General features: G+C 36.5%; 1 protein-coding gene across 3 annotated transcripts in view; it reads right to left on the bottom strand.

Moving 5' to 3' along the window:
- PTPRD (protein tyrosine phosphatase receptor type D) overlaps nucleotides 1-27,566 on the bottom strand; it is a 2,145,247-nt gene that overhangs the window by 801,512 nt on the left and 1,316,169 nt on the right. For all 3 annotated transcript variants that reach the window (XM_082611189.1, XM_082611192.1, XM_082611191.1), the window contains one exon: nucleotides 26,097-26,156. The gene's annotated coding sequence lies outside the window, so the exon portion shown is untranslated. The remainder of the gene's footprint in view (nucleotides 1-26,096; nucleotides 26,157-27,566) is intronic.

The following is a 27,566-nucleotide window of genomic DNA, read 5'->3' as shown; positions in this document are numbered from 1 at the left end:
GTGAGACTCAGGAGTCTGCATTTTTAATAAGAACCCCAGGTGATTCTTATGCACACTGAAATTTGAGCACCACTGTAATAAGACATTTTCCTTTGATAAGGGCTTATAGTCACAATGAACAGATCTTCACAAGTAATTTACTTTAGAGCTCAAAGGGACCTTGGGGATCACCTCATTCAGCATCCACATGATTAAATAAAGATGTGTTTGAAATTCCAAAAATATTTGATTATTTCAATGAGAAGCCAGCTTTACACACTATTTCTGACCTAGTAAAAGTATCAATAATAAGTACCATTCACAAGAGACTGAAAATACACTTGGCAAGTAGTATGGCATATTTACTATTAAAAATGATCCTCAGACAGGAGGGTGATTTAGGAAGCATAATTTATAAACTGGTGGACATTTCTACTACTGTGGTCACTTACTCCAGGCAGTTTTTAGAGCAAAAACAACTAAACATGTGTGTGAAGTGGCTATCGTGATAATAGGGTCATTCAAAAAATATTCTGGCTTAGTGTTTTTTCTTTTTTGTATGTTTTTGATTGATTTTTAAAAATTGATAGATTTTGAAATTCTCGAACCCAATGTATATGAATAGATATATATTTAACTACTATCAACTGGAATATTAAACTAGTACACAGTGAGTTTGAGATTAGACCTTCTTAACAGGAATGATCCTTATTTTCTGTCATTTGACTCTATAAATTTCAATATTAGTTCTCCATCCAGGATGTACTTTTAGACTATTATTTATAGGTATCTGGAAACTTGAATAATGATAAATGACCCAATCTATCAATTGGAAAAATTATTCTTTACAGTAATCACTGTCACTTTGGAACTTCGTTTCCTTTGTAGTAGAAAAGAGCCTGCTGGGGGTATGAAATTGTTATCAATCTCTTTTTAGTATGAGGTCCTTATTTGTCATGTGCCATGAATTTTGATATTGAAGGTTCTACTCATTCTCTCCTTCTTGGACCAGTATTGGAAAGCTATGGTCTGAGGATAATATCCATCACATGGCCAGATTTTGCACTGCCTACAAGCTAAGAATGTTTTTTCTTTCTTGTTTTCGTTTTTTTTTTTTTTTTAGTTAACATGTTTTAAATGGTTGCAAATAATCAAAGGGATATGTTTTGTCATGTGAAAACTGTATGTAATTCAAATTTTAGTGCCCATAAGTGAAGTTTCATTGGAACATCATCATGTTCATTTGCTTATCTATTGTCTACGTCTGCTTTTATGCTACAACCACAGAGCTGAGCAGGAGCTTACACCAGAGACCATATATCCCACAAAGTCTAAAATATTTACTATCTGTCTCCTTACAGAAAAATTTTATAGACTCCTCTTTTAAAGTAGTGGTTTTCAAAGTGTACTCCTTGAACCAGCAGCATACGCATCACAAGGAAATTTGTCGTTAGAAATTCAGGCCCCATCCCAGACACGCTGAATCAGAAATAGTGGAAGGAAGGTGGGTATGGGCAGATGGACTCAGCAATCTGTGCATTAATAAGGTTTCTAGTTGATTCTGAGGCATACTATAGTTTGAACCACTATCACTCAGGGATTGTTTCAAGGATGCAATAAGCAAAAATCATTTAAAATTATGTTAATATACATAAGAGTTATGATTCATTTATCTCTTATATTGCATTCGCAAGGAAAACATACAAAAATACAGGAGAAAATGATAAGCACTGGTAAACACTCTTTGTTGCCAGAGAAATCGCAGTGGGTAGAGAAAAAAAATTACCTATCTTACTTTAGGGGTTACTTTAATTTTAACAGGCTTTATAAAATTACCTCAGAGTAGCTTTGATAAATCAGAAAAATGAGACAGCAACCTTTCTAGTAGCTGAATCTCAGTACTACTTAAAGGGCTTATCATTTGGTTTATAAAGAAGAAAATATAATATGCTTCAATTATTTACATGTGAAGTCAAAGAACCCAACCTGAAATTATATGTGGAAATCAAATTGACTTCAATAGAAGAGAGGGGAGAAAACACAGCTTCTTTTTGCAAAAGAACCTGATCCTGATGTCCTGTCATTTGAAGCACACGTGCCATGAACACCAAGTGCTCACCCCCATATGGCTGGCATTTTTTGCATCCACTATTGAAGAAGAGACTGCTTGGTCCCAATCTGAACTGAAACTGTTGGGACAGATGAGGATGAAAGGAGGCGTGAAGACTAATCATTTAAAAAATATATATAAGAAAATAATCCAGTCTAAGTGAGGCTACTGCTCTGGAAAGCATGCTAACTCTTTAATGGCTCTTAATATTCCACTCTAAGGAAATGAATGGCTCAAGGTACCATTCCATCCTCATTCAGTGATATTTATTTTACGATATTAATGAATATTTAATTTCAGTTCTATTTACTAGTACAATAAAACCAGAGGTGATAAAAATAAGAAAATGATATGTTTACTAAAGCTAGAACAAAATACTGCAGTTAAAAATGGCGACTGTCATGGAGGGGTGTGCTCTTCGTAGACTAGCGAACACTGCCTACGGAGAAGCCAATAAGCAAATGAGACAACAGGTTTAGTGTTCCAAAGAGCATTGCAAAGTTATATTAGAGGCTTCATTTCAGTTACAGAAGGATGGTTTCAGGTGGAGTAGTTAGGAGCTCAGCTTCTGCAGGCTGTTGAGGTCGGAGTCCCAGCACTGCCCATTCCTATCTGGGTAACGACTGGCAAGGTCCAAAACCAGCCCCCGTCTCAGTTTTCTAGGCAGTGAAGAGGATAACACTATCTACCTCACAGAGATACGGTGAGGATGAGATATGTATATAAAGCCCTCAGCACACGTTTGATACACAGTGACCATTCCAGCGTGTTAGCTACTGTTACTGTCACTGTTAAGTGTTGATCACTTATTTACAAGGCGGTGGTGGTAATAAGCAAGGAGAGATATGACGTGAAAGATTATTCAGTTTGCCAACAAACTCAGAGCTCTCTCATTAATCAGATCTCTAGAATTGCTCTCTGGATCAGCTTTGAAACAATTTAGAGGTCCCCTTCCACAGAAGCTGTTTTGGCAACCAGTACACGGTGACTCCAGAGAGGAAGCTCATAGCTGTCCATGGCAATCAGCTTCAGCAACAACATTCATCAAATACTGAAGCCATCCAGGTAAAAAAAAAATCCAGGCTCTATCCCAGTCCAAGTGGATGATAACAACTTTCACATTTATACGAGAAGAAAAGTTCTCACTTTGCTAAAATTTGCAAACGGGAACATACTCAGTGAAAGCATGAGCCCTTAGGCCTACTCTTGTCCTTAGGCCTTGACCTGTAAATTCCAAATCTGTTTCCTCCTTGGGGTGAGTGACATCTGGATGTTGCCTCTGCCCTGCTGTGCTGTTCTGTCCTAAGGGTGTGTTGCTGTGGCAGCTCTAATGCCTGACCTCAGTCCACAGGCACGACAGGGAATTTCTGTTTCAGAGTCTGAGGACATAAGGCTTAGTGTAAAGAGTAAACACTGGCAAAACTTTATATACAGGCAGGCCTCCATATACGAAGACCTATTTTATAGACACGGTGATAACACGTTGCTTCGAACTAGTTTTGCTGCCCATCACCAGAGCAATTGCCACTTAATCCCCATATTCAAGACTCCATTGAGATCCAGACAGTCCCTTGTTTTTGGAAAACATAAAAAGGTTGCCTTCTATTACGCCTAAGCAGAAATTATTGTGACCACAGATACGTCCTATCATCTATTTCTTATCATCAGAAGGTACAACTGGTGTTTTAAGGAATATACACGAGAAAACCCAGGAGGACCATTCTGCACCTTCCTAGAGTCCTAACATACGCACATCAAATATTTACTATGGATATATACTTGGTGCTAGGCTAGGTTTGGGGGCTACAGTGGTAAAGAAGATAAGCTGGTTTCTCATGTATCAGCGCTTAATCATCTAATTAAAACATATATTTTATATTAAAACAAACACTGGCAGATATGCTACAGCTTAAAATGGACATTTTGAATGTGTGTTTCTGATAAAAGAAGGAAGCCCAGTTAAATTCTCCCTGGCAAACCTGTTCATGTCCTTTTGCCATAGGGATATTTTAGTGGAAAAAACTGAAAAGCAGAGATTTACTGAGTTAGACGTACCTGCTAATACACTTTGAAAACAAGATCACACGTAACTACATTTTAAATGTCACCACCAGGCTAATCCTTTACCCCTACACACCCATGATCACTAAACATCGCCTACCAAGTCAGAGACGATTACCCTCCTTTAGGTATCGTAACGGCTCTAGTCTCCATTCCCATCATCCTCTTCAAATGTTTGACTCTCTCTCGTACTTTCTTGGATCTCAATGAATTCTAGTCCTTCAGTGTCATGACTGCTTTGGAGTGGCCGGGGATTGTAAGCATCTCCCATGCTACTGCATCTCTACTTTCCTTTCCTCACCCCTGAACTTAGCAGCTCAAAAGCAGATGATGATTCACACGCATTAACCTCCAAGGCTTTCTAGACCCCAGGACCTTGCCTGGCAGAGGTTTGAAGCCCCTGTTCCTGGGTGGGAGTGGCCATGTGATGTACTGCCAAGGCCTGCAGGCAGGCTTCTAGGGAGGGGTGCAGAATGTCTCCCTAGTCAGTTGGGCTTGAACTTCATTCAGAAGAATTTGGGATCAAGGGGTTAACGTGTGTTTTATTTAAATGAGACAGCCTTCCAAAATTTGAGGGTCAAATATCAACTATCAAAATCTCTGAAAATATCTCTCATTATTTTTATTTTCCTTTGAGGAAACCATCCTGGAAGATTAATTTTAGAGGCTATTAGAGAATATATTTTAATGTAAAATGCTTTGGTTGTTGATGAGACAAGGTTTGTTTTTCAGTTCATCAGCAAGATGGCACTTTGATAAATCACAGATTGCTCAGTGCCTAAAGAGGCACAATGTGACAGTTTTCATCACAATGTGATATAAAGAGGCAAATGAAGCAGTACTTCAGGTCACACCAGGGCCAGTTTGGTGACGGCATGCACCGTGTCGCTAAGAATTAGGAGGGGCTGTCGCTAACAACGTGTTCATTGTTCTCTGATCCACCTGTGAGAGTAACTTTTTCATCAGTCACATAAGGACTGAATTTGACTTGGATCTTATTGCTTACAAATAATTGAACGAACTAGAGATAAAACAGCCAGCCAGAAGACGTCTTTAAAAGGAAATGTACCATGCAACTTTCTTTTCTGTCTTGATGACTTAGGCTGAGTCCTTCTATGTGATAACAATGGGTGCGAATGAAGAGCTGGTCACTGATTTACTCTTATGCTCATTTGCATACACCAGTTAATACCAACTAGTACCATGTCTAGTCCTTTAGCCAAGCTTTCTGGCAAATCAGAGTCATGGCATCATCTACGAATATTTGATGATGTGAAGGTACATGTAAAGACAGCACCTCTGACTTCAAATTTCTCTTTATGATATGCAATTAAATCTTCATTTTAACATGGATAACCCAGTATTCTGTCCTATATATCTAGGCAAAATTGTCTCCCATTTCATCACTGAAAGTACATTCTAAAGTAAATATTGAGCACTTTCACTCATCGACTTGTTTTTAAATCTTAAGGGGAAATTATGATGTCTACATACTGGTTCTGGCAGACTGTAGGATCCTAAGGGGAGAGGTTAATGCTAATGACAAATATTCAAACAAATAATTCAGCAAAAAATAAAAAAACAAAAGTTATCAACCAACTTCATCACTGGGTGGTAGTGGTAGGGATATAAATGGTGCCAAATGAATGGCATAACTGCCATTTTCACCTTTCAAATATTGCTGTGGTACTATGGAGACTAGTCCAAAAGAGACTGATTTCATTTATCTCATCCTGGTTTCTTTTGGGCCTTGGACAAACAGGCCAATACTTATTTTCAAGGCTGACCTCATCTTTTCTGGCTGTTGAGGAGACTTTGCACTTCAGTTGATGAGGGCATAAGAGAAATGAACCAGATAAATTGCTTGATTAGAATCTCCATGAACCAGAACTGATGAGAGGGACACACATTTTCTTGTGAATTAAGAACCAAATACATCTTTCTGGGGCCCAATGCTAACACACAGATTTACATCCTCCCCGCAGTGGGCCATTCACTAATTGTAAACCCTGGGTTATTTGGCATTGCAGAATTTTTCCACCACTATGCAGCACTGGAATACTGACCATGCTTTTCTTGCAAGCCACATGTTAGTCCACAGGTGGCATTCTGATTAGGGGAACCCTGGCCTTCCTCCTGCGCTTTTAAAAAGTATGAAGACGAGTCCCAAACCTGTAACTCAGCCAGTTTTGAAGTCAGCTTCTATGGCCACAATAAACTAACAACTAAATATAAATTTTCCTTAATTGATAGATGGGATGAACAAAAACAGACATACTTTTTTTTTTTTTAAATAGAGATGAAGTTCAATTTAGCCAGAATGGAAGAAGCTTACATTCTTTGCACTATACACAGTGCAACAGGTCTGTGTGTGAGTGAACATATGTTAGTGTGAGTGTATGTGCATGTCTGTGTGGGTGTGAGTGTATGTTTTGAGGTTGATAAAGTGAGAAATAACATTATTTTCTTCCCAAATGTCACACAGCTGAGAACTAAAACTGCATATAAAAATTATCAAAATTTTAAAGTGTGAGATCTTAGTTTCGCAAAATGCTGTAAGGTAGAAAAATTAATATCAATTAATTTTGGCAGATTAATGTGATCTATTTAATTTATTAATGGTAAACAGTGGTATTAGAAGCACACTTAAAGATCTGTATTTTGTTAATATTAACAAAAGTGTCTAGGTCTCCACAAAACTCTTCTAATATAGAATGCATTTGCTAAATAGCTATCAGAGTTTTAATAACTTCTATAGCCAATTATCTTGCAAAAAATCAGGATTCATTTACTACTGTGTTCCAAAGTCAAAATTCAATAAAATTAGGGATAAAGAAGATAAAAATCTGTCTCCTCAGACCATACTCTCTCATGGAATTTTAAGGGACCAACAACTATGAGAAAACAAATTCTTATCTGATTTAAGTTGTTGACTATTGAGGCAGAGAGTATTATCGTTCAGCAAATATTCACTGCTTGCACTCCCATCCTCCCTGAAGGCGTATACTGCCCTGCCTCACAGATATTGAATTTAGGACATCATTTGCTTTTATCAATGGAATGTGTGTAGACATGACATAGACACATCCGAGTAGAATTTTGGGCAGCTTGATTTTACTGCTTGCACACTTGTCATGAACCATAAGAAGAACATAATCCTGGTAGCTGCTGCTACATTAGACCATCAGAAAGACCCAAGACTGACCTTGAACTTGGAACAAATCTGCCACAATGGATCACTGACATGTCAATAATAACTAATGTTTTTCCTGTAATTAACTGAGATTGTTTGGAATTGGTTGTTACTGTCTGTCTGCTTGGGTTGCCATAACAAAATACCAAAGACTGGGTGGCTTAAACAGTATAAATTTACCTTCTCACCTTTCTAGAGACTGGAAAGTGCAAGATCAAGTTTCCAGCAGGGTTTGTTTCCTGGTGAGAACTGTCTTTGTGGCTTGAAGATGGCCATCTTTTGGCTGTATTCTTAAATGGTGAGAGAGAGAAAGCCAGCCCTCTGGTGTCTCTTTGTATAAGGACAATTATCCTGTTGGACTGGACCTCTACCCTTATGACCTCATTTAACCTTAATTACCTCTATAAAGGCCTTATCTCCACATTCAGTCACATTGGGTGTTGGGGCTTCCACATATAAATTTTATAGGGGCAGAATCATTCAAACCATAATAGTTACACAATATTATTACTGCATAACCTGAGTCACATTAAAAGTTAAAAGCTTGTCCTAGGTCTTTGTGTCAGTTTTCTTCTAAAACAGCAAAAATGAAACCAGAAAAATAAAAGGAGCGTGCAGTATTCTTGTGTGGACAATCAAAACAACAAAACCACTCTGGTTTGTGTGGCCAGTTCTGGGTTTATACCATTTTTAAATATTTTATACCAATATAAATAATTTTTTGCCAGTAGAGAATATTTTGTATTAGGTAAAATGATCAAATTCACTCCATTTGGATGCACATATTATATATTTAACCGTTGAAAAAAACAGACTGATCTCACTTTCTGTCTTCTGTGTGTGTGTGTGTGTGCACCTTTGTAATACGAGATTGTACAGATTTTTAAAAAAAGTCTTCCCTGTTGGGTACAGCCTGATGAATGGAGAAATGCAACAGGGTAATAGTCAAAATAAAATAACAAGGGGCTTCCCTGGTGGCGCAGTGGTTGAGAGTCTGCCTGCCGATGCAGGGGACGCGGGTTCGAGCCCCGATCTGGGAGGATCCCACATGCTGCAGAGCGGCTGGGCCCGTGAGCCATGGCCGCTGGGCCTGTGCGTCTGGAGCCTGTGCTCCACAATGGGAGAGGCCACAACAGTGAGAGGCTGGCGTACCGCAAAAAAAAAAAATAATAAAAAAAAATAAAAAATCAAATAACGAGATCAAGAAACATAGAAACAATATCAATTTATTAGTGTCTACTCTAAGGTACACTGAGGGGTGTGTTTCTCTTTTGATTTTAGGAGTGGGTAATATATTGGCCTTTTTATTTTTAAATGTACAACAAATCTAGTAACTAGAGTGCTTTTTTTTAAAAAAAATTGAAATTGTGTGTTTCCATTACATTGTCCTTTTTGTGCGGGGATTAGATCTCAATATGATGAAGCACATCATGCAGACATGTCATCCAAATAGGCACAGCAACCCTAAAATACAAGAGTTAAGGGGACACTCACACTTGTTGAATAAGGGTCAGGTGAAGGCAAAAGAAGGCCCACTGGAAGATAATGTTTCCAGAAATAATTCTGTGGCCCACCAAGACAGTACATGTTGGCAGGCAGAATCATGAAACTGATTCATTTGACAGAGAAATCAACCTGGAGTCATGGTCAGGACTGCTTCTCAGTGTAGGACCTCTCAGTATGATTGTGCATTTCTAGCCTGACACTCCAGGTTAAGGCAGTACTCTTAGGTCTGCATTCATCCTGAGAAGAAACCATCCTCTGTTTCACGTAAAGGTGTGATGTGAACCAGTGGTGGCTCTGCATCCGTGGATAACCCCAGACAGGTATCAAAAGCCTGTTGTAAGGGCAAGAGGTTACACTGCAGTCCTGGTGATATCCCTTGCATATAGTTTGAAAACCACTAATTTACCTGAACAAGTATAACCTGGACTGATTCATTCAGAACCCTCTAAAATGTGGACATTTCCTTCCAGTACAATGATGCAGAAACTCAGTCCCCCAACCCTTGCCTTTGTCTTTGCTCCTGCTTCCACTTCCTTGAGTAAAGGTGTCAGGATGATCTCCTACCTCAGACCTTGTTACTTGGCCGTTCTTACTTCTTGAAACTCTAAAATAGCTTCCTTACAAATTGATGAGGGATATGTTTCCAGCCTTAAATTTCTGTTTCTGAACTCGACAGAATTTTTCTACTGTTCTTGTTTATTTACTCGTAAAATAGATATCCCTTTTACTTGAGGCACTATGAGAATCAAATACCTCATTTTGAAAGGTCTCTGAGAAAAGCAATCTTTCTTTCAGATATGCATATGTCCTAAAGTAGTTTTCACAAACTATTATGGTTATATTCTCAGGCTTCTAGACTAGTTCCAAATAAAAAATACCTCCAGTCCATTTTAGAATGCAGGAAAAGTAATTTTCTTATTTTTCTTGTCAAAATTCCATTCTCTACCTTCTGAGGTATTTACATTTATCTTCACATTTTTATGGTAAAGACCCCAGAATAGTTTTAAAGTGAGTAAATTTATGTCTGCCAGAAAGAAAACACTTATATAAGTATGTATTAATTAAGAAGTACCTAGAACTTAGAAATGAATTAAGCTTTGGAAAAATGGTTATAACCAACACATAATTGATTAGAGTAAGTTGTCTGTAGGAATAACCAAGAGATTATCAGTAAATGTATGGCTGAAGAGATCTGGGGTATCCATTTTAACAATTCCCAGTGGCTTGACATATTTTTGCTCACATCAAAATCCACAGCAGGTATTCCAGATGGGGTCACCTTTTACTTGGACTCTTTCCATCTTGTGACTCTATCTTGTCAAGAATCTTATTGTCTTTCTTCAGTTGATGGATCAGGAAGGAAATGAGAGGAAAAGCATACCTGATTCTTAACCTTTTTGTCTAGGAAATGTCATTCATCATTACCACTCATATTCCATTGGCGCAAGTAAGTAACATAACTTCATCTAGAGGTAAAGGAGCTGGAAAATATATATTCCCTGCCCAGGCAGGTGCTTCTCAGTGAACTCCACATTCACTCTCTGCCACACGTTGGTTAACCAAAGCCCCTCTGAATATTTTCTTATTTTTTGATGAGAATAAGTAGCAAAGATATTCATCTATTAACCTCTTCTCTATAAGAGCATAAAGAGTGGTCATAAGATATAATCGGAGATCTAACTCTTCCTTTTCATACGTAGGACACTTTTCCTTATATATATATATATATATATATATATATATATTTTTTTTTTTTTTTTTTTTTTTTTTTTTGCGTTACGCAGGCCTCTCACTGTTCCAGCCTCTCCCGTTGTGGAGCACAGGCTCCAGACGCGCAGGCTCAGCGGCTGTGGCTCACGGGCCCAGCCGCTCCACGGCACGTGGGATCCTCCCGGACCCACGCACGAACCCGTGTCCCCTGCATTGGCAGGCGGACTCTCAACCACTGCACCACCAGGGAAGCCCTGCTTTTATTTATATTTAATTAGCTAAAGTGATCAGGAGATGAAGAGAGGATACTGCGGGGTTCTTATTTGGGCTCCAAGCCAGGTGGCTTAGCAGTAGAGATTTAATTTTTAAATCTAATTTTCATTAAAAGGAGAGGCTAGAGATGTAACCACATTCAAGAAATGGAAATTAAAAAGTAAGATCAAATCCTGGGGGAGCACATGCTTAAAGATTCATGCAGGCTTCTGAATGAGAATATCAGCATTTCACATTATTCTCCTCATGTTTGTTGGTGATAAAGACACAGGAGTACACTGACATCTGTGGCAAAATTATAGGTACATTTAAAATATGTTTAAGATAAAATGTATCTATACTTGTGTACCATACTACACTTTTATTTCTAAATGGCAAACTATGTAATGCATTCTATAATAGTAATGGTAACATTACTGCATAAGCTACACACATACATATATATCATAATTAGTTCAATTTTTCAATTTTCCTATACCTTCATGAAATAGGACTCAGCTTATTAATTTATAGTAGAGTCTTCAAAGACATGTCATTTTGAGATTCTTGGTCTTGAATTCTAAAAGAGCAGCAAGATAACATAGGAGGGGACTCAGCACTGTCCAAGGAGGATATATGAAGGCCAGCCTTTAGAAGACCTTCAACTACTTTCTTGTCAATATCTGAGCATCCAGTGCCATACTGGCTTTGGTCATTTTGCACGGAAAGGTGTCTCGTAGAAAACTGTCTACAATGACTTCTTTTCCTATGCATGCACCAAAGCAGCACAGCTCTGCTGAACACTGCTAAAGAATGTCACACAAAGGGGTAGATTGGTGCCTATATACACCCATGACTGCTAATCTTACCCAGGCTCTCAATAGTATCTGGGAACCCTATTAGCTTCCTTTATACAATGTAATTCCCCACAGATACTATTTCAAAACGTCCCAACTCTCCTCAAATCTTCAGCTCATCCATCTTCTCCCTCAAATCCGGAAGATTACTTAAAACCACTGGGGGAAACTCTTGGACTTCCCAATGTCCAGGATACAACCTACATCCATATTCCCCTTCCTCCTGTTGGGTTGAGGAAGAATTGACTTTCCATCTGCATAAGTGATCTACCATCTCTCTGTACTCTGGAACCCTTCCCCTTTGGATTCCTTAGAAATGTAGTAAATTCTTCACCCTCCATCTGCTTGTATCTTGAATTTTTCATATACTTCTGGATGAGTCACATCAGAATTTCATGATGTATGGTTTTACAGCATTAAAAAAAAAGAGAAACTAAAGAAACTTTCTTCAATCCAAATTACCTCTGCAAATCCTACTCTCTCGTCTCCCCTTCACAGTGAAAATTCTTCAAGGTGTTATCTATATTTTCTGTATAAATTTCCTAAACTCATCCAATCTTATTTCTTCTTGCAATATACCAATAACCTGGCCATCATACAGACTATCAATGTTTACATATTGCACAATATGGACACTTTTCAGCTACTTTGCTTGACTTCTTGGCAGCATTTAACACTGTTGGAATCTTTTCTTCATGAACCTCTATTTCCTTGCCTCCTAGAGTATGACTCTCTCCTGGTTTGCCTCCTTCCTCTTTGGCCTCTCATTTTCTTTTGAAGGTTCCTCTTGTTCTGCTTGCACTTTAAATACTGATGACCATCAAGGCTCAGTTCCTGATTTTTCTTCCACCTCACCATTAAGAACTTATTAAGCTAATCCAGGAGTCCCCTGGTAAATTCATCTATTCCCACAGCTTCAAAAATGATTTGTAAAATGATGACTGCCAAATCTACTTATTCAGCACAGACTTCTTTTCTAGGCTATATCCAACTGCTTACTAAATATTTTCATGTGTATATTTCATAGACACCTTCAGCCTAACATGTTGAGAAATGCACTCATGACCTCCTTATCCCTCTTTCACATTTAATTCTCCGCTTGTGTTCTCTATCACCAAAATGCTGCCAGCATTAACCCAGGACACCTCTCACATCTAGAAAAAAACACTAAATCATTTAGATAATATTGCTCAATTGCTTCCGGGATACTTCTCTTTATTCCCACAGCAACCACCCAGGTCCATGCAAATACCATCCCCTCTCTGAACGGTTGCTGCCTCTTCTTAATTGGCCTTTCTTACTTCAATATCTCTGTCTTCTACTCCACTCCCCACAGTGCACCTATGAGAATATGATTAGGACATTCCATGCTTAAAATCCTTTAGAACCTTCCCATTGCTCTCATGATAAAGTTCAAACTTCAAAACATGTAATACTGATTAGACCCTTCATGGTCTGACCTCAGTACACTCAGCAGCCTCATCACTCAGTCTCTTCCTCAAACGTTGTTGTCCAGATATCCACTAAATCTTAAAATTTGTATGGAGACGCAAAAGACCCCGAATAGCAAAAGCAGTCTTGAGGGAAAAAAATGGAGCTGGACGAATCAGACTCCCTGACTTCAGACTATACTACAAAGCTACAGTAATCAAGACAATATGGTACTGGCACAAAAACAGAAATATAGATCAATGGAACAGGATAGAAAGCCCAGAGATAAACCCATGCACCTATGGTCAACTAATCTATGACAAAGGAGGCAAGGATATATAATGAAGAAAAGACAGTCTCTTCTATAAGTGGTGCTGGGAGAACTGGAAAGCTATATGTAAAAGAATGAAATTAGAACACTCCCTAACACCATACACAAAAATAAACTCAAAATGAATTAGCGACCTAAAGGTAAGACCAGACACTATAAAATTCTTAGAGGAAAACATAGGAAGAACACTCTTTGACATAAATCACAGCAAGATCTCTTTTGATCCACCTCCTAGAGTAATGGAAATAAAAACAAAAATAAACAAATGGGACCTAATGAAACTTCAAAGCTTTTGTACTGCAAAGGAAACCATAAACAAGATGAAAAGACAACCCGCAGAATAGAAGAAAATATTTGCAAATGAATCAACGGACAAAGGATTAATTCCAAAATATATAAACAGCTCATGCAGCTCAATATTAAAAAGAAACCCAATCTAATCCACAAATGGGCAGAAGACCTAAATAGACATTTCTCCAAAGAAGACATATAGATGGCCAAGAAGCACATGAAAATCTGCTCAACATCACTAATTATTAGAGAAATGCAAATCAAAACTACAATGAGGTATCACCTCACACCAGTTAGAATGGGCATCATCAGAAAATCCACAAACAACAAATGCTGGAGAGGGTGTGGAGAAAAGGGAACCCTCTTGCACTATTGGTGGGAATGTAAATTGATACAGCCACTATGGGGAACAGTATGCCGGTTCCTTAAAAACTAAAAATAAAATTATCATATGACTCAGCAATCCCACTACTGGGCATATACCCAAAGAAAACCATAATTCAAAAAGACACATGCACCCCAATATTCATTGCAGCACTATTTACAATAGCCACGTCATGGAAACAATCTAAATGCCCATCAACAGACAAATGGATAAAGAAGAGGTGGTACATATATACAATGGAACATTACTCAGCTATAAAAAGGAATGAAACTGGATCATTTGTAGAGACAGTCATACAGAGTGAAGTAAGTCAGAAAGAGAAAAACAAATATCGTATATTAACGTATATATGTGGAACCTAGAAAAATGGTACAGATGAACCAGTTTGCAGGGCAGAAATTAAGACACAGATGTAGAGAACAAATGTATGGACACCAAGTGGGGAAAGCGGCGGGGGGTGGGGATGGTAGTGTGATGAATTGGGAGATTGGGATTGACATATATACACTGATGTGTATAAAATGGATGACTAATAAGAACCTGCTGTATAAAAAAATAAAAATAAATTAAAAAAAACAATTCTATCAACTTTTAACCAACTCTAGGCCATATGCTCTCTGACTCTATACTAAGAGGCCTTTTAAAATTTTTTCAGTGACCTTTTGGTTATTAATATATGGCAAGTATTTGGAAAGAAAATATAAATGCCAGGACTATATTCCACGTACTTTTCTTCAGTTTGGAGCTTAAAGTCGGATAATTCTATACTGCATTTTCCAATTAAAAAAATGAACTAGACTTACTGTGGTGATAATTTTGCAATACATACCAATATCGACTCATTATGTTGTACGCCTGAAATTAATTTATGTCAATTATAATTTTATTTAAAAAGTGGAGCATCTGTCTATATGGATTTTGTTATGTTGCCAGTCAAATCATATCCCTCAGATATATGGTGTTATAAAATGTACAGCTATGTCACTCCTCCTTCCTGTTTTCTGCCAGATTTAATGGAGATTCTTTTGTATTTTGCTTTTGAATTGAAAAACAAAAATTACCACACCTAAACTCCCAGAGCTGGCTTTTGAGAGTCCACATTTAGAGACACTCTAAAAAGTTACTTGTACCCTGTGGGCTCAGAGCCTAGGTATGCCCGATTCAAAGAAAACTGAAACAACAACAAAGGCTCACAACAACAAAGGCTCAAACTTCCTGGTTAGTTTAATAACATATCATTGTAAATATTCAGTCAGTGGCTTTAGGGAAACCCTTGTCTTGTCAACAAGAGCTGCAAGATTTGATGGCTCTGCCAGAAAGTACTAGGAGGAGTTGGTATTTGTTGTTATTTTGCACACACCACGGATCCTGTGTGTTTTTATATATTTATTTATTTATTTTACTGTGGGATTAAAACAGAGTGAACCATAAAGGTTTCCTGGAAATTATTTTAAAGTTTTGCAGTTTAAAAGATGGTTAGTTATTTATCCAAATAATAAATATGCCAATCTTTAGTTATAAAAGATTGGATCAAGGAATGCCCAAATAGTATCAGAAAACTAATTTCAAGGAATGCCCAAATAACATCAGAAAACTAATTTTAAGTCATGTTTTCAGATTGTTCAGAAGAGTCTAACATTGAACTGGATTATGTTCCTGAAATCCATACCTAAAATGTTCATTAATGTTCATGTTCAACATCACTGTAATGGATAAGATTCTTTGTCCTTCAAATTCTTACTTACATTAGACTTCACTGTGGCATCAATAAATAAGAAAAACATAACAAAATAGACTGGGCGGTTTGATTTAAGGGGAAAAGCCTTTAAACGAATCTTTGGTTTGCCTGCTCTTGCTAACTCATTAATTCTAAATGGTGTCAGTCAGTTGAGTCTAATAGCTGTGAGTGTTACTACCATGGTCAGTTCCAAATTATAGTATTGATTAATTGATTGTGTTCTTCCAGTTTTGAATTATATGAGTGCTGGCTTAGGCAGCTTGGCTTAGGGCCAAAACCTTATTTTCAATGGAAGGCAACAAGCAATTTCACTGTTTCACTGCTATGGTTAAGCAGATGCTCAGAAAACCAAAAGCTTTGGAAAGACAATTGGACAAAAAAGGAATGTACTAAATATAAAAATATGTCCTTATTGATGGTCTCTCTCCAACCTAGAGAAACAAGCAGTAAGAGAGTAAGTAAAAAAGTTCATCATTTCTCAACCTCAGACTTCCCAAACAGTCTTGAAACAACTGACTGGGGGATGAGAGTAAGAGGGTAGAAAGATGGTCAAGAATGAGAATGAGCCAGCATTTGCACCTGCGGAATTAAGTCCATTCAGGAGAAGTGTGGTGACTGTGGTACTTTCAAACCAAGTACAACTTAAAGTGGATTATGGGCTTGGCTACATCATAGGTACAGCTATCCAGGAAAGCTTAAAAAGCACCTGCCACATTATGGCACCACCAGGGCAGTGGTGCCATGTTCTTAGAATAATAGAAACATTACCAAGTTGAAAGACAATACATGAGGCACTCATTTTGTGTTAACTTTCTGCTTTAATGAGAAACATAAAATGGATGGGTGTGTCTGTCATTGATTCTTGTGGAAAGGGAAAAGTTAAATGGGGCACTGAGAGGTTAATAACTTTCACAGATCCATAGCTTTGCATTTGTTTGCTGCCAGATCAATTCCCTTTCCCTACAAAATCTGAAGGGAAAATTGGTATGGAATGGAGTAACTCTGATTATAAAATTATATTCACATTAAAATGTATTTATAATCATTATTGGTCTTTCTTTTCAATATGAACACAATTATACTTGATTTCACAGAGAATTAGAAAGAAGAACCTTCATGGACACCTATACACTACCAAATGTAAAATAGATAGCTAGTGGGAAGCAGCCATATAGCACAGGGAGATCAGCTCGGTGCTTTGTCACCACCTAGACACGTGGGATGTGGGGGTGGGAGGGAGAGGCAAGAGGGAGGAGATATGGGGATATATGTATATGTACAGCTGATTCACTTTGTTATACAGCAGAAACTAACACACCATTGTAAAGCAATTATACTCCAATAAAGATGTTAAAAAAATAAAGTAAAAAAAAAAAAAAAAAAAAAAGAAGAACATTTCTTCCTCAAGTAAAGGGAGTGATCCTGAAAAGAAAGGAAAATGATTCCAGGGGTCCTAAATTGTAAAGCTTTAAAATCAATGTTTAGACAAGACTGAGAAATGGAAATTTATAAGTAGAGAAACAATTGTGAATATATGGAAAGCATGTATCACAAAGTCAAATATGCTGATGAAAATTAGAATTTTGTGGAAATATTTGCTATAAGAAAGGGGAGAGAGATTGCAAGTAAATGTGTCAATGAGGAGAAGTTAATCTTCTATAAGTGGTACTAAATTCAAGATTATTAATGATTGATTATACATATATGAAAAAATCCTTAATAGAAGCAATGATGTAACAGCCTCTTGGCATAGATCCTATAATGAAAGTTCGTAGAATAAATATGCATAAAATATAAAAGTATATTAACTTCTCATGGCTGTCTCAATGATCTGTAGCAAAAATAAGGCTAGAGCTGGGAAAGTCATATATTCATTACTTAACAAATATTATTATAGGTTACACCATTTGATAGGTGCTAAGGACACTTTTCAGGGGGGATAAAAACAAACAGCATGCTTTTAGGGTGAACTCACACCATGTATGATATTATAAATCTAGTGTATTAGCAACTTGAAACAATAAATGCATATCTTAGTGAACTTAAGTATTTAGGTGTTAACTTAAGTATAAAACTATATCCTTAGCTCCTTGTGGGCAGGATTCAAATATAATTCATCCTGGTATACTTCTTAGAACCCAGCACAGAAACCCTAGAACAAAATGGGTGGTCCATAGATATTTTTTGAAAGAAAGAATGCATTAGAATATAGCCTTTGAAATAACTTCCTCTCCAAAGCAATAAATAGTGTCCTTAAAGAAACATAGCAATAGTCATTAATAAAATATTATCAAATTTCAAGTGCTTGTGATCTAAAGCACATAAATATAGCTACTTTTCCCTCTCCCCCATGTCCTTTCCTCACCTGAATAAATTTGCTTCACCCTTAGACTCAGACATTATGTTCCTTCCTGAATAAGCAGTTCCTCACCTATTTGGACTAGATTAAGCAACTTTAACATGATCTCCAGTACTTCCCATATTTGGGGACTATTTGCACTCTCCTGTAACTGTTTATTTAATTGACTATCCATCTTAGATAATGTCTGTCTTATCCCCCATTTGTGTCCCCTAGACTCTAGCAAAGAGTTTTATATAAACAACTACTTGTTTTTTTCCAGATAGTATCATTCCCGAACTTTCTTTTCCATACCCCACATCTGGTTTGCTGGCAAATCCAAGTAGCTCTACTTTCAAAGCAATGCCTATCTAGAATTCAACCATTCCTCCCACTCTCAAGGCCTAACTTGGTCCACCTCTTTTTTTTTTTTTTTTTTTTTTTGTGGTACGCAGGCCTCTCACTGTTGTGGCCTCTCCCATTGCAGAGCACAGGCTCCAGACACGCAGGCTCATGTGCCCAGCCGCTCCACGGCATGTGGGATCTTCCCGGACCGGGGCACGAACCCGTGTCCCCTGCATTGGCAGGCGGACTCTCAACCATTGCGCCACCAGGGAAGCCCAACTTGGTCCACCTCTTGCTTTCATTATTGCAAGAGCCTCTGTGCTAGTATATCCGCCACTGCCCCTGTTTCAATTAGTTAGTTCTCAACCCAGAAGCCAGAAACATCATCTTAAAATATGACTAAACATGTCATCTTTCTGTTCAAAACCTTCAGTGAGATATCATCTCATATAGAACAAAAGTCAATGTTCTTACTAGGAGATATGAGGGTCTTCCTTTCTTATCACTTCAGCTATGCTGGCCTTCTTGTTGTTGCTCAGTTCAAGTAAGCTTCCCGCCAGGAAGCAGGTATGCCAGGTGTAGCCTTTATACCTGCTATTTCCCCTGTCTAGAATGGTCTTCCGCCAATATCTACATGACTAACTCTTCTACTTTCTTGAGAGTTTTACTCAGAAATCATCTCTCAGTCCAAAATTTCTAAAATTTCAATATTCTCCTAACCTGATACTTTAATTTTCCTTCCCTGCTTTTGTTTTCCTATTAGTGCTGATTCTGAGTCTGATATTCAGCAGGTAGAGTAAACTTCCCTTCTGAGTGGCCTCATGTCTATTTGATGAGTAGGTACTCATTTATGCTGGTTGTTAAATATTTTAAACCTCACTCCTGCTCTTCACTATCTAATATACTCTATACTTCAATTATTTCTCTTTACCATCTACCTCCCCCACTCTAATAAAATATTTTTGTTCAACACTGTATCACCAGCATCTGGAGTACCTAGTCTACTGTAAGGTACTCTAGCTGTATGCCCCAATTTTTGCCTATGCATGTTTCTACCTTAAAAGGTACTATAAAACATTGTTACACTTATTTCTTTCATGTTGTCTCTGCAGTAGGTAGTGAACTCCTTGAGGGCAGGTTTCACTTTTTCTTTTCATATTTGTATTTCAATCATCTAGGGCACTGACTGGTTAATAAATATTCAGTGAATAGAAGAAAGAAGAAATGACTTTGTGCATACCCACAATTACTCACATAAGATAAATTATTACAACTGTTTTTATTTATTATGCCTACCTACTTTTTAAAAAATAAATTTATTTATTTTTATTTATTTATTTTTGGCTGTGTTGGGTGTTTGTTGCTGTCTGCGGGCTTTCTCTAGTTGCAGCGAACAGGGGCTACTCTTCATTGTGGTGCACGGGCTTCTCATTGTGGTGGTTTCTCTTGCTGTGGTGCACGGGCTCTAGGCACGCGGGCTTCAGTAGTTGTGGCTCGCGAGCTCTAGAGCACAGGCTAGTAGTTGTGGCACACGGGCTTAGTTGCTCCGTGGCATGTGGCATCTTCCCGGACCAGGGCTCGAACCCATGTCCCCTGCACTGGCAGGCAGATTCTTAACCACTGCACCACTGGGCAAGTCCCATGCCTACCTACTTTCAATGAAGATAAAATTATGTATACAAACTTAGATTGGTACAAATACAACCTTGTAAATTTTATAGGTCTAATGTATAAAAATTTATCTGTCTCAAGGATTTTTAGGAGCACAATCCTGTGCTCGAGGAAAAAACATTATATAGACCATCTTTTTTGACATTTCTATGGTTTTAAATTGCAGTAATATGAAAATCTCAAGTAAACTGTAGACAGCTGTCTCAAACCAAAGATATTACATAGGAAATTTCATAATTCCATTCTATAACTACAAGTGATTTCTGATCTTTTAAAATATGATTTAAAAAATATGATTCTGCATAGGAAAATCTGGGATCAGATTCAAAAGTCGTTTTTTGTTTTTTTTTTTAAAGTTTGGAACCCTTTCAAGTGCTCAAGATTTAAAAAAAAAATGAGATTTTTATAAAAAATATCTTTAGGCCATCCAGCACCAAAACAATTAAAACCTAAAATCTTTTAAAATAAATTATATAAGATCATACAAGGCATGTTTATCAAATGTACAAAAGATTGTCTTAACAATTCTTATAAACTTAGGACTCAAAATGATACTTACTGCCCATTTTACAGAACACTCCCTTCCTTATATGACCCTGTTTTGTTACTTCCCTTCTTATATGTTGTCCCTGAGCCAGGCAACTATCCCCATGTTCAACGTAGTCCGTTCTAGGCACTCCTGTCTTCATCCCATTGAATGTTTGAGAAATAGGTCAGGTACTAGCACAAACTCGCATAATTTAGAAATACAGAGCCAAATGCAAAGGGTATAGTTTAGTTCCCAGATCCTGGAGATCTCAAAAAAAAAAAAAAACCCACAAAACAAACAAAACGACCTCACAGCCTTTTATATATCACTCTTGAACTTAACTTCTGGGTAATCCTTTATAACTGAGTCTCCAAGCCCATTCCTTTGGACAGCAGATGTCAGCTATCAGGCACCAAAATTTAATATTTCAGACAACCTCAAAATGCTACCCTGATATTTCATTACCCATCTTTCTACAGCCTATACATAGGAAAATAGTGGAAGAAAATGAGACAGTTAAATGCGAACACAGGGATTTGACACCTAAGAAGTCTCTCCGTGTACTAGTGTGATTGTTCTAGTTCTACACTTGAACACCTATAATTGAATTTGATTAAAATTATTCAGTTTATTTATTCAGTCATTTATTTCTAGAGAGGGACATCTAAATTTGCAAAAATATAATGTTGGACGATTTGACCATTAAGTTCACTTGGAGTTACAAGTCAACCTCTATTTACAGCTCTACTCAGCTGTTAAATACCAGTCATTTTCTCCTAACCTTCTTTACTTAGGGAATTTTTTCCTTTGTGTCTTGATTTACATATATATATTCTCCTAAAGTCTATCGTCATTTGGAGAAAAAAATTGTAAGGCAGGATTTTTTTTTTTTAATTAAGACTTTATCTTCTAAGAGCAACTTAAAGTTCACAGCAAAATTGAAGGGACCTAACATTTTCACCTTCTATTTCTAGAAGAGAATTGATGAATATGAACAAAACTAGAAGATTTATACTTTATATTGATTAATATATAGCATTTTTAGGGAGAAATATGCTATAATCTGTATAACTATCCTACAATTTATTTTATGCTACTTGTTTTATTTTTAGTCATTATGAACTAAATTTAGACTTAAAATCTTTTTTTAAAATCATCATGACTTTCTTGAGCAACTCAAATAACCCAAACTAGTAATGTTTTTGATGTTTATGGTAATGATGATAGCAAATATGTTTAATCCTGTTAATCTTGACTTAAACATGATAAAAATAATCCAATTTAAAAATAGGTGTGAACCCCTTATTTATAGTAGTCCATGTGAAAAACAGCATTAGGCTTTAGTTGTTTCATAAGGGCAACTGAAATCATGCAAAAGGCACAGTTAATTTAAAAAGCAAAAGGCACAATGGTCAGATCAAGAGATAATAGTGTTTCCACATACTTATGGTAGCACCCAGGTAACATTTGTCACGTTGTGTTTAATTCTAGGCATCAACCTGAAACCTGAAACATTTTATTGATATGCTAGGAGGAGGTATCACAGGATGAAATATCTGAAACTCATGTCGTAAAAGGAATGGATGAAGTAGGTATGGATAGTTTACACAGAAAACAGAAGACTAAAGGAAGAAATAAAGGCAGGTATATTTTTGCATCAATATGAAGAAGACTTTTCTTGCAGTTGGAGCTACCCAGTAATGAAAATGAGGTTTATGTATAGTTTTAATCACACACTGGCTGACTGTGTGTCATGGGGAAGTTTCCTATGGAGTAGGAGACTGAATTATGTGAACTTCCCTCATGTTTGTCTCAATTTTTCTTTCCTTTTTTTTTCTTTTTTTTAATTCAAAAGATAATATGGTTTTCAATGCATAGTTAAAAAAAACAAAACAAAACAAAAAAGAACCTGAGTCACAGATATTCTACCAAATATCTTTTTGATCTTGGGCAGCCCATTTTTCTTCTCTGGGTCTAAATTTATCATGTACAAAGCATGGCCTGGAGTCTTTAAAGTATATTTTAGTTCTGATGTTCTCTAACCATACAAATGTAGACATTGAATTAAACTCTAAGTCTATTCATGGTGCAGAATCACTACAATTATGGAGCTGGAAAGCAGTTAGAGCTGGAAAGCATTTAGTCAACCCCCATACACACCATTAGATTACACATATCATAGTTCCTAAACTGTCTTGCAAGTAAATCCCTGGAATAAGTCTTTCTTTTTAATGCTATGTGTATAATATGAACATTTTGGTTATTACCCCTGAATAAAAACAGTAACTCTCTCAAGCAGAAATGCCCAGAAAACATCCTGCTGAGCTTTCTTCTTCTGGCCATACAGTCTGCATACACAATTAACCTTCCCTTAATTAGATTAACTTGTTCTCTATCTGAGATTGTCAAATTAATACTGTAATCAAAAAACTATAATAGAGACCTGAATATGTCCCTGCTGTGTATAATGTTAATTACTTCTTCACTCAGAATAACTGAAATCAGCCTCACTTAATGGGATGCCTTAGTTAGCAGATCTGCTTTATTTCTCTAAAATAGTGCTAGTCAGAACTTTATAAACAACACTTAAAATCACCTAAAGAAACCATAGTATTTCTGACTTTCTTAATTGATGAAATTCCAAGAACTGACTAAAATTGCAGAAGGTTACTATTAGTTATATGAAAATATTTATAGGCATTGGCATTGGTCCTTATATTAAGACATGATACGGCACAGCAAATATTCAAATGTTATCATTAACAAGAAACTAAATTGCACTTGCCAAAATTAGCAAAACATTTGGATATAGAACCCACAGTAATATCAGGTTCACCCCACATGTCTGTGAATTTCCAAATTCAGACATTTTAACAGTTTCTGGCTAGCATTAGCTTGATCCAATTATGAAAAGTGACACTGACAATTACATGAAGAAGAAAGCTCATTTAACCAAATTGACTAAACTTGGTCAATGGCCCTAAGGCAAAGTGTTTTAAACCTTTAATTATAGAATAGTGTATTTATCATTAACAGTATTTTATATATCTCATAATGTTCTCAATCAATCACTTATTAAGTATCCATGATGTCAAGGCAGTCTTTCAGCCACTGTGAGGAGTATAAACATGAGTAAAAAGACACAGGCGCTCCTTTCAAAAAGTTTACAACCCAGGCACTTAAGGAGGAACTGGCAGGAGAGTGGAAGCCTCGTGCTTTTGCCATCTAGTAAGATGGTTTTCGTTCTCTCAACTCAGAGCAATCAAGGACCATGTGGAAACATAGTGGCCTTGCTGTCTCTGGAGTTCCACTGGGTTAGAATTCTGATACTACTACCACTTGTATGACATTGGGTAAGATATTTAGTTTCTCCAATTCTCAGGTCCTTCATCCCAATGGGGAGATAATTAGAGTACTAACCTCAGAAGTTTAATGTGAAAAGTAAATGAAATAGGTGTGCAAATTGCTTTGCACATAATATGCATAGCAAAAACAAAGGTTAAATATATTTAAGGGATAAGAGATACATTAAATAAGAAAGCTGTCTTTTCTTTGGCAAGATTAAGAAGTTAAATATTTTGTAAAGTATTATATTTAGATGCCTGCAATCAAGACTGATTATATAACATTCATAGACTAGAAAGGGAAATAAGAATTTCTAACACAGTGCTCTGAAACGACACTGTGAGTGAGCTGGTGATCTTAGATAAATGAAGGGGAAGACAATTTGGGAAATACTGATCAAATATAATGCCCTAAAGAAAGTGTACTGGGCTTCACCTTATAATAGAATTGATTTGTTCTGAAGAAGCAATGTCATGAATGGAGGTATATTTGAAATACTTCGGTTGGCACTAGATCAGACAGCAGTAGAACTTAAAAGAAAATAGGAACATCACTTCTATTATTAGTTCTATAGGAATAAGTAACTTGGATTTCCAAACAACTGGTTTTTAAATTAACTCCGGAATATAACATGCTCAGAAGATGGGAACTGATCTATACAAATTGCTGAACCATAAAAGCAGAATGATTAGTATCATAAGAGAGTCATGAACAAAGACACATGGGAGTTCAGAAGAAGAATAAGACATCATTTTGATGGGGAGTACCCAAGAAAGCTTTAGGGTAAAAGTGAGCTGAATCTTAATGTATAAAATAGAAACAATGAGGAACCAAAGGGGAAATAGGCTGAAAGCCTGAAATTAAATGTCCTACAATCTCCATCTCTCATTTGTTTGTTTAATCCTCATCTTATTTGACTTCAATGGCATCTTGGTTTCTGAAGGATCTTTGTGTATCTTTCCTATATACAGATACTTGCTTTTTCCTTAGAGTCATAAGAAGTATCAACCCCAAAATGAAGTTAAAAGGAAATATGGGACGTGGCATCCTGTCCTTTAAATTGGGAATAAAACATTTTTAGCAGATAAGAGCATGCTAAGGAACTTCTAAACTTTGTAAATTTATTTTTAAAATTTACATTTAGAAACATCAATTAAAAACCATTTAGTTTATTTTATAAGTCATAACATATTTATACTAGATAATAGTTTTAAGTGGTGAGCCAATAGATCAAATATCTTAGCAAGCATAGGAATTATTTATTTCAAAGAATTATCATTTTAAGATTAGAAGCACACTGTGAAGCTGCAATGAATAAAGGTACTTGGTAGACAATTTTGTCAAAAAGTATTATGATAGATGAATGCTTATATTAGAGAGAGGATATGTAAGGTAACAAAGCTGAGTTAATAGCAAAGTTTTGTTGGAAGGTAGTGAAAATTGATAACCTGCAGTTGTTTAACAGAGATTAGACATTTAAAATTTTGTTAATCTATTTGCTAATTTGTTTTCTCACTTTATTCCCTCATTAACAATAAATAGCTTTGTAGCTCCAGAAGAACCAAAATAAAGTATATAGGCGAGACCACTGCCAAGGGCTAATAATTTCATGGCAACAGCAGCTAAATTCAATCAACATTTAAATCTTATAGGCATCTGCTGCTCCAGATCAAAACATTAACCCATTGTTAGATTTCTCACATACTCATGACTAACACCATCCATAATTCAGAACTGAAAAATAAATCTGTCATTGACAGATTTTTTCCTAGTTGTTCCACTGTTTTGAGTGTGTTGTAATTTGATTTATAAAAGAAAAACTGGTCATCCAGAGTAAAAAAAAACTCAGTCTTAGTATATTTTATAAGAGGACTATCAAGTGAATATGATATAATGTTTGAATATTTCACCCACCCATCCATCCATCCTAACCAATATTTGTTGAGTGCCAACTACATATCAGGCATTTTATCAGGAGTTAAGACCCCAGGAAGAGAAGGAGTTAAGATGTGTTGTAGACTTACCTTGTGTTAGCCACTGTATGTGTTTTCAGACACAGTCCTTGGCCTCAAGAAGTTCAAAACCTAATTAGAAAAATAGGAATAAAAATTATTTTAAAAAATATTTCAAACCCTAAGTTGTCTTCAACATATCATATTTTCACCATTTTTTTTTTTTTAGGTGGGACTAAGACAGAGAGGAGAAAAAACAAGAAGGTTAATGAGAAGCTGGTACCAATTTTATGTCATACAATCTTTAACTGAAAGAATGAAGTACCAACTCAATATGGAATGTTCTTTTGTCCACATGACGGAAAGCAATGGATATTGAACATTCCTTACAATTCTGAATTGGGATTATCATGTCTAACATAAAATGGTTAAATTAGCTTCTTACAACATCTATTTCATCAAGTCTAATGAATGTCATAGTTTTTTGCATCCTGAAATTACATAATACCTTTCAAATTTCCCATCCTCTGGTCTTTGTGGAGCTGGATGCCACCAAAGTTCTTAAGGGGATCACTTAAACCATAGCAGCCAAGATAAAGCAAATCCTTGTCTTTCCTATTGATCCTGGGACTAACTCACATGGAAGAATTCTAAATCTTATCAGAATTACATTTATGGAAAATAATCTCATTATTAGTTTTTCAAAATTCATACTCTGAAACATGTAAAAAAGCACTTTGTCTTAATTCCTTAATAGAATTTAGAATATCCTAATTATTCCTGTTTGTTTTTAGAATTATTTCCTTCTTTCCAGACAACCTTCTTCTCAACTCTTTTTCACATGTTCAACTCTTGTTTCTCCTTCAATTCCCAGGGAAGTCGTCATCTCATGCAGAAAGCCTTCCTTGACATCGTGCTTCCTCCAAGTTTCACTTCAATGTATTTTTTAGATACTCCAACAGCTCTGTGTACTTCCTTGTCACGTTACCTCGTGTCACAGAAACTGGCTAGTTGTTTAGAAAACTGTTTGCCTTTTCCTCTTGTTACAGAGCCGGGCTATGTTCTTTCAGATAGATGTGAGATGTGACTGGATTCTTCACAAGGGAATACAGCCAGATATAAATCATGCCACAATCAGTCCTTGCCTTAAAACATCTCATACATGATTCTTTATTCTTTGTTCCTATCTGCAGGTAGAATCCCTGAGGACCTACAGAAGAAAGATCCCTAAGAAGGAAAAAGCCTTGTCCTTCAGTCACCTCTTTCAGGATCACCCCTCACCTCCGCTAATAAAGTCTATTCATACTAAGAGTGTTACAAAAACGACTATCCATCACCTGGCCCTGACTAGAAACATCTACTGGCACTGGAGTTTCAGGTAAATGAGAATTAAACTTTGGTTCTTTTTTTATTGAAGTTTAGTTGATATACAATATTATATAAATTATAGGTGTACAATGTAGTGATTCACAATTTTTAAAGGTTATATTCCATTCATAGTTATTATGAAATATTGGCTATATTCCCTGTGTTGTACAATAT

The sequence above is a fragment of the Mesoplodon mirus genome (genome assembly GCF_964341445.2).
Source record: "Mesoplodon mirus genome assembly, chromosome: 1".
NCBI classification, from domain to species: Eukaryota; Metazoa; Chordata; class Mammalia; order Artiodactyla; family Ziphiidae; genus Mesoplodon; species Mesoplodon mirus.
This window is presented reverse-complemented; position numbering and strand designations above follow the sequence as displayed.